The sequence below is a fragment of the Pan troglodytes genome, chromosome 21 (genome assembly GCF_028858775.2).
Source record: "Pan troglodytes isolate AG18354 chromosome 21, NHGRI_mPanTro3-v2.0_pri, whole genome shotgun sequence".
Lineage (NCBI taxonomy): Eukaryota > Metazoa > Chordata > Mammalia > Primates > Hominidae > Pan > Pan troglodytes.
The window spans coordinates 31453054-31465773 of record NC_072419.2 but is presented as its reverse complement, the minus strand read 5'-3'; positions in this window follow the sequence as shown (position 1 = coordinate 31465773).

The window sequence follows — 12720 nt, the reverse complement described above, 5'->3', positions numbered from 1 at the left end:
TCCAGGAGACCTGATATGTCACTGTGGCCCTCCAGTCAGAATAGGGGCTTATGGAGGTTAGGAGATCAGTGGAGTTTTAGCTCAGGTCCATCTCACAGTGGGTCCAATGGCCCCAGAGCCCATGCTATGGCTATTTCCCCAGTTCTGGAATGCATAATTGAAGACATGTTCAGCACATGGCAGAATCCCCACGTTGGTTCCCTAACCTACATAGTGAGGGCTATTATGATGAGAAAGACCATGTGGAAGCCACTAGTGCCTTCTCTAACCACCCCCACCAGTAGTAAACCGAAAGCAATACCACATTACTGGAGGAATGGCAGAGATTAGTGCTGCCATCAAAGATTTGAAGGATGCAGAGGTGGCAATTCCCATTGCATTCCCATTCATCTCTCCTGTTGGCCTGTGCAGGAGAGAGATGGATCGTGGAGAATGACAATTAAGCATAGGCTTAACTGGGTGGTAACTACAATCACAGGCTTCTGTACCAGATGTGGTTTCATTGCTTGAGCAAATCAACACATCTCCTGGTACCTGGTATGCAGCCATTGATCTGGCAAATGTTATTTTTTCCTCTGTCCCTGCTAATAAAGACCACCCGAAGCAGTTTGCTTTCAGCTGGAAAGGCCAGCAGTCCATCTGCACTGTCCTGACTCAGGATGTATCAGTACTCCAGCCCCCTGCCACACTTTCATTCTCAGGGATCCTGATTGCTGTTTCCTGCCACAGGATGTCACACTGGTCGATTACATTGATGCTATGATGCTGATCAGAGCCAGTGAGCATACAAGAAGGAGCAGATACTCTAGACTTACTAATAAGACATTTGTGTGTCAGAGCTAGGAAATAAATCCAACAAAAAACTCAGGGTCTCCTACCTTAGTGAAATTTCTAGGGCCCTAGCAGCCTTTCTAAGATTAAGCCCTTCTAAGCCCTTCTAAGGATATGTTGTTTCTTCTGGCATCTCCTACAACCAAAAAAGAAGCACAATGCCTAGTGGGCCTCTTTGGATTTGGGGGGCAATGTATTCGTTACTTGGGTGGCTACTCCAGCCCAGGTACGAAGCGACTAAAAGAGCTGCTAGTTTTGAGTGGGGCCCAGAACAAGACAAGGCTCTGAAACAGGTCCAGCTGCTGCACAAGCTGCTCTGCCAGGTGGGCCATGCAACCCAGCAGATCCTATGCTGCTCAAGGTGTCAGTGGCAGATGGAGATGCTGTGTGGAGCCTTTAGCAGGCCCCTCTATGTGAATCACAGTGCGGTCCGTTAGGATTTTGGAGTGAAGTCCTGCTATCTTCCTCAGAAGACTACACTCACTTTGAGGAGCAGCTCTTGGCCTGCCACTGGACCTTAGTACAGGCTGAACACTTAATTAACCATGGGCCACCAAGTCACCATGCGCCCTGAGCTGTCTATCGTGAGCTGGGTGTTATCTGAACCCGAAAGCCATAAACTTGGGCATGCACAGCTGCACTCCATCACCAATGGAAGTGGTCTATACAAGATCAGGCCTCAGCAGGCTCTGAAGACACAAGTAAGTTACATGAAGCAGTGGACCAGATGCCCAAGGTTCCCACTCCTGTTAAGCTGCCTTCCCTCTTCCAGACACACTAATGGCCTCATGGGGAATTCCCTACAATCAAGGAAAGAGAAGAGAAAGAGAAGACTCTGGCCTGGTTTACAGATGGTTCTGCATGATAGGCAGGCACCACCTGAAAGTGGAGGCTGCAGCACCACAGCCCCTTTCTGGGACATCCCGGAAGGACAGTGGTGAAGGGAAATCCTCCCTGTGGGCAGAACTCCAGACAAAAACTCTGCTTGGAAGGAGAAATGGCCAGATGTGTGATTATATACATATTCATGGGCTGTAGCTAATGGCTTGACTGATGGTCAGGGACTTGGACGGAGCATAATTGGAAAATTAGTTAGAAGGAAATTGGGGAAGAGGCATGTGGACAGATTCCTCTGAGTGGGCAACAAAAAGCATGATGATATTTGTGTTTTATGTGAATGCTCATCAAAGGATGACCTTGGCACAGGAGGATTTTAATAATCAACTGGATAGGACGACCCAGTCTGTGGATGCCAGTCAGCCTCTTTCCCCAGCACCCCCTGCCATCGCCAATAGGCTCATGAACAAGGTGGCCATGGTGGCAGGGATGGAGGTTATTCATGGGCTCAGCAATGTGGACTTCCACCCACCAAAGCCAAGCTGGCTGAGTGCTCAATCTCAGGAGAGCCCTGACTAGAAACAAGTGACACAAGTGCACTTGTGTCTGTGCCTCTTTGTGTCTCAATGTGTGCAAGTGCATATTGTTTGTGTGTCTGTGTCTCCATGTCTGTGTGTTTGTGTTTATATGTGTCTGTGTTCTGTGAGTCTGTCTGAAAGGCTCTGTATATGTGTCTCTGCATGTGAGTGAACATGTGTGTGAAACTGCACATGTGTGGATGTGTGCATGTCTGTGTGTATCTCTCTGTGTCCATGTGTGGTTGTATGTGTTAAGTGCACTATTTCTCATCCAAGGCACCACTGACCTGCTGCAGGGGTGATGGGCTCCGTGCTGAGTCTCAGTCCTTCATTTCTTCATTCATCCATTCATTCACTCACCCATCCTTTAGCCCCTTGCTACTTAAAGTGTGGCCCCTGGGCCAGCAGAACCAGCGTCCCTGGGAACCTGGTGGAAATGCAGATTCTCAGTGCCATCCCAGACCTGCTGGATTTGACTCCCCAAGGGTGGGGCCCAGGGTCTGTCATCACAAATCCTCCAGGAGTTTTGGCCTCCAAGGTTTGAGAAGCTTTGATTTAACCTGTGTTGTTGCTCCCCATCCTCTCCTTCCTGTAACGCTTGATGTCCTCTGGCCTCCATGGTGTGCCCAGTGCTGACCTTGGCCAGTCCTCTAACCTTGCAGAGAACTCAACTTTGCCCATTCCCTGGTCATAAGGCAGGGCTCCTGCACAAGATCTGTTGTCCTGAGGGCTGTGAGTGAATGTGGGAGGGACAAGGGGTGGCCTATAGACGTGGGCACAGCAAAGCCAAGGCTACAGGCATGTGCTTCTCCCCCATGGGTGTGCCACGCCCAGCGATGCATCTTTCACTGGCTGTGAAGCCCCCAGGCTCTGTGGAGCCAGGACTTCTAAGGCCAGCCCATGCTGCAGGGAGCCTCCTTGCTCTCACTCAGGTGGGCAGGAAGGACTGTCTGTGTAATTGGAGGGATTCCAGCAGTCACAGGCTGTCTTCTGTTCTCCTCCCCTGTGTGTCTCCTGGGAGCCCTTCCCTGACTGGCCTTGGGGTGAAGAGGGAGGTGGAGTGTGGGTGGCCTGGACCCCTGGGAAGCTGGCAGCTGGGTTTCCCCCACTGTCCTGTACCCCATCTCCTACAGCTCAGCACACAGTTCAATCCCATTGTGTTTTACTAGATAGATCCCATCTCGGTACAGATGGCATTGCTGTGTAGATGCCCTGGATAGGCCCTGCCTTCAGGGTCACTTGCCTTGTTACTATGATTGTGGATCAATTCTGCAACCTGTAAGGAGAATCTAACAAAGTGGGCTGTTATTGGTATTAGTTATCTACTGCAGCAATGACCACGAACTTCACAGCTCAAACAACATACTCTTCTGTCTCATGGCTTCTGTGGGCCTGGAGTCTGGCCTAGCTGAGATGGGTGCTCTGAGTCTCACCAAGCTGGCCAGAGCTGGAGCAGGGCAATGTGACTGGGGCTGCAAAGTAGGGCTGGAAGGGGCTGCAGTCTCATCAGAGGCTCAACTGGGGAAGGGGCTGCTTCTCAGGTGAAGTGCTTGTCAGCTGTCAGTTCCTTGAGATAGTCAGTTTCAGCTCCTTACTGGCTGTTGGCTGGAGGCTGCCTTGAGCTCCTAGCCATGTGGGCCTTCCTGACAGTGCCACTGGCTTCCTGAAAGCTGGCACAGGAGAGATTGTATCTTGGAAAAATGGGGTACAGTCTCACATGCCATTAACATGGGTGTGACCTCCCATCACTTTTGCCATATTCCAGTGGCTGGAAGTGAGTCACAGGTCCCACCCACACTGAAGGGGAGGGACAGCACAGGGCTGGGACTGTGGAGCACCACAGAGCCTGTTGCCACACTTACTAAAGTTTACTACAAACCCTCGCTAACTCTGCACTGAAGAGGCCACAAAAAGTGACCAACCAGGTGGCAGTGAGCACCCCAAAAGTGGTTTCTCACTAAGGACTAAGGCTGTTGGAGAAATGGCTGATTCCAGGCCAGGGCAGGAAATGTACAAGATAAACCAGAAACATCTCCTCTTCCAGAGAGCAGGGAAACCCTCAAAGCCTGTCAGGGCCGTGTCAAAGGCATGGGAGCCAAGCTGAAGAGGCTCCCACCAGCCCAGGGAAGGGACAAGTTAGCATGAATAAGAATAATAACTACAGGGGATTAAAATACACAGATATTTAAAAGGCATCGAGATCCATATGATACTGATAATGATGACAATGAGAATCATTATAATCCCTCTGCAACCTCCAAGGGCTGTGGGGCCAGTGGGGCCCCTTCTCCCAGGCACTGATCCCTATGCCACATGCCCAGCCATGGTGGTGTCCTTCTGGCCTTCAGAAAGTTCAGGAAGGAGAAGTGGTGCCCAGCCCTTCTCTGCACTGGGAACCCTGCCACCCTCCTTGACCCATGGAATGACATGTTCCTGGGAGGCCTCAGGGGTCTCCTGGGTGCCGGCTGTGGGATTCAGAGGGCTCGCTGGACTTCCCCATACTCTAGTTTCCTTGTCTGTTACAAAAAAAAACCCAAACAAAAGAAGGGATAAAGGAGAGATTTGACTGTTCATCTCTTAGGCTTCGTGTGAGGTGGAGAGGAGTGATGGGGCATGGCTCAGTTTGAGCTCCCTGACAGCTAGGTGGTTTTCTGTTATCCTTATAGCAGGAATGGGGCTTCCAAACTCTCAGATGTCAGGTGTGTGTACCCATACATTCTCTTGCACAAAAACACATGAGGAATGTGGAGGTAAAGAAAACCAAGCAGTCTCTTGATGCAGGACTTCTCAGAGCCTTTAGAAGCATGTATAGTGTGCAGATGCTCATATTCACTTACAAAGGCAGATGGAACTGCCTCTGCTCAGAGCATCTCTGGTGCCATCTGGGGCTTGGGTTTGAGGGCCTTTGCATGGGACAGGTGGGGAGCCACAGAAATGAAGAACAGGGCAATGCCTAGAACTCTGAAGGGAGTTGCGGATCTGTCCTGAGGCTGCCCACCCTGGGGTTTTGAGGATGCATGGGAAGGCAGGCCTGACGTGACACAGCATTCCTGGGCCCAGTCAAGACAGGACTCCTGTCAGGGCGGGTCCCATGCTGTTGACCCTGGCTGGGGGTGCTAGAGGCTGAGGGCAGTCAGGCCTGTTGGGTGGGCGTGGGCCTGGTTGTCGGGGACCCTGAGTTTGGCCCCAGCTCAGCTGCCTCTGTGACTGCAGGTGGCACACAGGCCTTCTGAACCTCGGACTCTGCCCTGCACGAAGGGCCCCAGCCAGGCTCTGTGGGGCTGTGGGGAGTGCCGCACCTGTGAAGCCAGCCTTGGCCTCCATCTCATCTGAAGACATATGGGGGTGAAATGGCCACTGCTGGAAGCCCTGTGAGGGTAAATGAGACAGTGCCCTGGGGCACTTATAGCAGTCCCCACACAGCACTCAAAAAGCAGCAGCTGGTATTGTCTTGATTGTGAAAAGACTGTGTGGCCCTGCACCTGCGTTCCCAGGGTCGACTCACCTATACTGACACCCAGAGCCACCCCAAGAGCTGCAGTTGGAGGCAGAAAACATGGAGGTGGCTGAGTGGATGGAGATCCTCAGAGCCATTGACATGTACTGACGGCCTCCTGTGTGTGTTCTCACATTGGTTCAATTCATTTCATCATGACCCTTTCAGGTGCATGTGAGTGTCCCCACTTTACACATGAGAAAACTGAGGTTCAGGGGAGTGAGGCTCATTTACTCCCTGCCCTTTCTGACAGCTCAGGCCACGGTCTGACCATCTGCATAGCTGTCTGCTTGCAAATGCATCCACATGGTGACTTGAGAACATTCTGGAACTGCCAGCCTAGGGCACCGCTGGAGGCTACCCCTTTTCTGGAGGGAAGGCCTGCAGGTCTGACCTGTGACTCCCTGAGTGTCTGTTGTTTCTGCAGAGGCAAGGATGAGTGTGGGGGCCAGAACACGGCTTGGTGGGTTGTGAGTTGGGGTCCTTGCGACTGGTCATCTGAAGCAAGTGTGCTCAGTTCTGGGAAGGGGACCTTCTGTCCTTGCAGCTGGTGCTGACATCAGCATGGACCTCAGCATGCAGTCCTCACCACACCCAGCTGCAGGGCTGCAGGGACAGCAGGGTGTGGCCATCAGAGCCCCCACTGGGACGGAGGTCGTGGTTGACCCAGAGTGCTGGGACTGGGCTCCCAGGAGAGGCTGGGAGGGCCGGGATCCTGCAGGGAGGCATTTGTGCCATGTGGGTGTGGGTTGATGGAATCATGCAGTGCTCATGGTGGGGCTGTCCTGTCCCAGTGGCCCTGCCGTGCCACCCTGTGAGAAGGGCAGGGACCTGAGTTGACTTGTGGCCTCCAAAACTACAGCCTCCACCAAGGGCACCAGGGGGCCACAGGGTAACATAATATCATTAATTACAATGCTAGAAATAATAATGATGAGAGGAAGGTGTTTATAGTACTACGAGGCACCAGGCACCTCCTTAACACTGTATGACTTTCTTCCCTTTTCTCTTTAACAAAATTTATTTTAATTGACAAATACATATTGAACACATATGGTGTATAGCATGAAGTTTTGCAAGTATGTCTGTCTGCATTGTGGAATGGCTAAATCAAGCCAATGAACATCTACACTACCATACATCCTTATTGATGATGAGAATGTAGCAGGACGAGCTGCAGACAAAACTCTTGAGACACTGGATTAAAGAAGGAAGAGGTTTTTATTCGGTCGGTAGCATCGGCAGACTCATGTCTTAAGAGCCAAGCTCCCCCAAAAAGAAATTCCTAGCCCTTTTAAGGGCTTACAACTCTAAGGGGTCCACGTAAAAGGGTCATGATAGATCAAGTAAGCATGAGGAATGTGACTGGAGGCTACATACATCAGCTAACAGAACAAAAAGTTTTACAGTGCTTTCTCATACAATGTCTGGAATTTACAGATAGTACCAGTAGTTTTTATTGGTAATAAGAAAAAGGATGGCTTAATAGTGCCAATAACACAACTGTCTGCCCATTCATTAGGTAACTGAATGTAGGCTCTGTGCCCACATACCCAGTATAGTCCAGTGAGAGCCATCCAGTCCTGATGAGATCCTGGACAAGCCCCAATTATATCAGGAGCTGGATCAGTGGGCACCAACTCTCGGGCTTCCCAAGGCCATCGGTCTCCAATAGTGTTTCCCCTGCATATATAACAAGAAGTAACATTAAGGGAATGAGCTACATTTCCTGCTAATTGGAGAAACAAATTTTTTATCTTTTTCAGAAGTTCTGGTGCTGGCAGATTTAGCGCCTCATAAAAGGTTTGAAACACTGGTTTGGGAGAGTGCTTGTGGACCTCCCCTTGAACTAAAATGGCAACTTGGGGGTTTAACCCTGTCCCTTCGATCCCCAGGGTTACACATTCTCCCTTTTTCCAATGGGGATCTAGGGGATTGGTAATTATTAGTTCTAGTGGGTTACAGTGACCGGCAGCACAGGAGGGGTTGGCTTCCCCTTTCTGAAGATGAACCAAGTCCTTTTTGTTCTTTTTCCAAGTAGCCTAAATAACACATGGCCAAAAGGCACAATTTTCACAAACCCCTGACTCATGACAAACATATTTATTTTCTACTCTGTAGCTCCTTTCCCAGTTAAGAGAACCACATCCTGTTCCTAGCTTGTTACTATTAATGGCTGCACAAGCGTCAAATCTTAAAGTTACTTGTTTGGGGATTCCTTTTTCTTCTGTTCTAGTTATTATTTTACTTGTATCACCTAGGAAAAGGCCAGTTCTTAATCTTATTTCAAAACTGGTGGTTGTAGGGGGCTTAGATGGGTTATAACACACATCAGGTCAGTCATTTCCTGGGCTACATGCCTTGTACTGAGTGGCATTATACAAACAAGTCTCTTTTAACTTTCCCATACATTGATAATAACTATAGAACAGAAAGATTGTTTTCATTTGCTGTCCTACCTCACTGACCTGATGAATACACTGGGAATAGTCCCCAGTTTGAGTAAGGTCAGTTGAAGCCCTTACTGTAAGTCCAAAATTTAAGAAAAATGAAGCCCACAATGAGCTTCCTCATGCTTCGGCTGTGCATGGACCAGTCAGCTTCTGGGTGTGACTGGAGCAGGGCTTGTCATCTTCTTCAGGGTCACTCTGCAGGGGTTGTCCAGGCTTGGTCTTGCCTCCCAGGATTCAGGCGCTGCAGGTTTTACACAGTTGTGGTGGATCCAGGCTAGGATTCTCTCTATGTTCACAGCAGTGGGAGTGATCAGGACGACAGTCTGGGGTCCTTTCCACCATGGGCACAAAGAGGCTACGTTCCAGTCCTTGATCCACACTCGAACACCTGGGGAGAAACAGTGAACTGGGGAGAATAAGCTAACAGGGCATCTCTCATTTACCCAGGCTGAGATTGTTTGTGTAATTTTTCCTAAAGCCTGTAGCTGTCGCTGTAACTCAATTTCACCTAACTCTCAGGAAGTGCCTGGAAGTCCCTGCAATATGGGAGGGGGCCCATGATATAATATTTCCTAAGGGGAATATCCTGCTCTTTTAGAAGGGGTACATCTAATTTTAAATAATACCATAGAGAGCGTGTATCCATTTTAATCCTGTTTCCTGACATACTTTCCCTAAACTATTTTTGATAGTCTGATTCATCTGCTCTGCCTTTCTGGAACTCTGAGGCCGGTAGGCAGCATGCAGTTTCCAAGTGATCCCCAATACCTTTGCCATCTTCTATACCAAGTCAGCCACAAACGCAAGCCCGTTATCTGAGCTGATCCGTAAGGGCAGTCCAAATCTAGGAATAAGATCTCGAAGAAGCACACAGGTTACTTCACGAGCTTTCTCAGTTAGTGTTGGATAAGCCTCCACCCACCCAGAGTAGGTACACAAAAGAACTAGTAAATACTTGTTACCTCCACACTTTGGCATCTCTGTGAAGTCCACCTGGAGATCTTCAAAGGGGGCTGCTCTATAAGCTTGTATGCCGGGGGGAACAGCTGGACCTTGCCTCACATTATGCTCTCGGCAGGTAACACACTGCTGCGCCACTGTTTTGGCAAGGGTTGACAAATATGAGATGTAGAAATACCGGCCTAACAACTTTTCAAGTGACTCCTGACCTAGATGGGTGGTTTCATGCACAACCAGTACAATTGCGGCTCCTAGCAGCTGTGGCAGAGCTATTCTCCCATCTGGTAACCAAATCCATCCTTCCTCCATCATTTGTCCTCCCTCTGCCTGGAGAAAGTCCTTTTCTTCTTTAGAATAAGTAGCTACAAGATCAGGTGCTTGCGGGAGCAGGGGGTCTGTGACTGATGCCTGGAAGGGGGCAGATGCTGCTTTTCGAGCCTCTGAGTCAGCGCGGGAATTCCCCAAACCCACCAAGGTGGAAGCTCGCTGGTGTCCTCTGCAATGCATAACTGCCACCTTGTGGAGTTTCCATGCTGCTTCTAATAATTGCAAAATTTCTTGTTGATATTTTATGTCCTTTCCCCCAGAGTTCAATAGGCCCTTTTCTTTATATAACGCTCCATGCACTTGAAGGGTTAAAAAGGCATACCGAGAGTCAGTGTAAATGTTTACAATCTTACCTTCACTGAGTTCTAAGGCCCAAATTAAAGCAATGAGTTCAGCTCTCTAGGCTGAAGTGCCCTGGGGCAATGATCTGTCTTGAATAACAGTGTCCAGGGTTACCATAGCATACCCTGCACATCTCTCTCCTTGTGGGTTGATGAAGCTGCTCCCATCCATGTATAGTTCCCAGTCTACTGATGCCCAAGGCCGGTCTCAGAGGTCAGGTCTGCTAGAGTAGACTGAGTCCAACACTTCTACACAGTCATGCTTGACAGGGCTCTCTGATACTGGGAGCAAGGTAGCAGGGTTCAGGGTGTTACAAACTTTAATGGTTATACAGGGATTTTCACAGAGCAAACTTTGGTACTTGGTGAGTCTAACATTCGTTAGCCAATGATGTCCTTTAGTATTCATTAATGTCACCACAGCATGGGGGGCCTTTATGTTCAGGTTTTGCCCAAGAGTCAGCTTATCTGCTTCTTGTACTAGCAGGGCAGTTGCTGCCAAGGCCCTCAAACATGGGGGCCATTCTTTAGAAACCCCATGTAGTTGTTTAGAGAGGTAGGCCACCGGCCTCGGCCAGGGCCCCACAGTTTGGGTTAAAACTCCAACTGCCATCTTTTCTCTCTCTGACACATACAATGTAAAAGGCTTTGTCAGATCGGGTAGCCCCAGGGCTGGGGCTGACATAAGTTTTTCCTTTAACTCATGAAAGGCTTGTTGTTGTCGGGATTCCCATTCAAAAAGTTCCTGTTCCCCCTACTTTGTGACCTCATACAAAGGCTTGGCTAATACTGCAAAGTTTTGGATCCACAGTCTGCAAAACCCCACAGCTCCTAAGAATTCTCTCACCTGCCTTCTGGTCTTAGGCTCTGGTAGATTGCAAATGACCTGCTTTCTTTCTGATCCCAGGCTGCGCTCCCCCTGTCAGATAGTAAATCCCAAGTAACGTACCTGCTGTCGGCAGATCTGAGCTTTTCTCTTGGACACCTTATACCCACAGTCCTCCAGGTGCCAGAGTAGGGCATCTGTTCCCTTGGCCCACCCGACTGCCGTGGGGTGTCCCAGCAGAAAGTCATCAATGTACTGGAGCAACATGCAGCATAGGTCTCTGGTGGGAAAGTTCTGGAGGTCTCCTCCCCCAAGATGGTGGGGGAGTTCTTGAACCCTCGGGGAAGCTGGGTCCAAGTGTACTGAGTAGTAGCACCTGACTCTGGATCTTCCCACTGAAAGGCAAACAGTTTCTGGCTCTCAGGGGCTAATCTGATGCTAAAGAAAGGTCCAAGCAGGTGAACCAGCTGTCCTCAGCTGGCAGCAACCCCAACAATGTGTACGGGTTAGGTACTGTTGGATGTAAAGTCACTGTAGCTTGATTAACCAAGTGCAAATCCTGTACCGGCCTTTAGTCCTTGGTCCCAGGCTTGGGAACAGGCAGGAGGGGAGTGTTCCATGGAGATTGACAAGGAGCCATAATTCCAAAGGTTCTTAGGCGCTTGATGGACCTGGATACCTTCAAGAGCTTCTCTGGGGACCGGGTACTGTTTTTGCCTAACTGGCTGGGCCCCAGGCTTAACTTCTGTAAGTACGGGGGCTTGGTTGACTGCCAACCCTGGAGGGTTGTCTTCTGCCCACACTCTTGGCCACCACTTGGCCTGGATCGTTAAGAAAAGTCTCCATTCCTCCTCTCGGGGGACCGTAAGGGTCATAATGACTCCCGTTCTGGGTAACTTTAGCAGCAAAGAGCCATGCTCTGTAAAAGAGACAGTGGCTCTCAGCTTGATAAGCAAGTCCCTTCCCAACAAGGGCAAGGGACAGTCAGGCATGTACAAAAACTGATGAATCACTATGTCCTCCTACAGTACAAGTCCGGGGCAAGCAGAAAGCTTGCTTTGCTGAAACCCCCATGGCTCCGATTATGTTGAGTCTTTTTGGATAAAGGGGCGACCGGGGTGGTTACTACAGAATGCTCAGCACCGGTATCTAAAAGAAAATCAATGTCTTTACCCCCGACTTTCATCCTGACCATAGGCTTTTTGGGGGCCCTTGAGCCCAGTCCCCCTCAGTCCAGTAACCCTTCTGCCAGGTTGAGCAGGGCCCCATCCTCCTTGTCTGGGGCCTGCTGCTCTGAGTCACCTTGTTTTCCTTTTAGCTGAGGGCATTTGTTCTTCCAATGTCCTATTTCTTTACAATAAGCACACTGGTTACACTGCAAGTTCTGACAGCCAGGCTGAGTTTCTTTTTTTTTTTTAAATTACTGAAAATAACTTTTTATTTTATTTTATTATTATTATGCTTTAAGTTTTAGGGTACATGTGCACAATGTGCAGGTTTGTTACATATGTATACATGTGGCATGTTGGTGTGCTGCACCCATTAACTCATCATTTAGCATTAGGTATATCTCCTAATACTATCCCTCCCCCCTCCCCCCACCCCACAACAGTCCCCAGAGTGTGATGTTCCCCTTCCTGTGTCCATGTGTTCTCATTGTTCAATTCCCACCTATGAGTGAGAACATGTGGTGTTTGATTTTTTGTCCTTGTGATAGTTTGCTGAGAATGATGGTTTCCAGTTTCATCCATGTCCCTACAAAGGACATGAGCTCATCATTTTTTATGGCTGCATAGTATTCCATGGTGTATATGTGCCACATTTTCTTAATCCAGTCTATCATTGTTGGACATTTGGGTTGGTTCCAAGTCTCTGCTATTGTGAATAGTGCCGCAATAAACATACGTGTGCATGTGTCTTAATAGCAGCATGATTTATAATCCTTTGGGTATATACCCAGTAATGGGATGGCTGGGTCAAATGGTATTTCTAGTTCTAGATCCCCGAGGAATCGCCACACTGATATCCACAATGGTTGAACTAGTTTACAGTCCCACCAACAGTGTAAAAG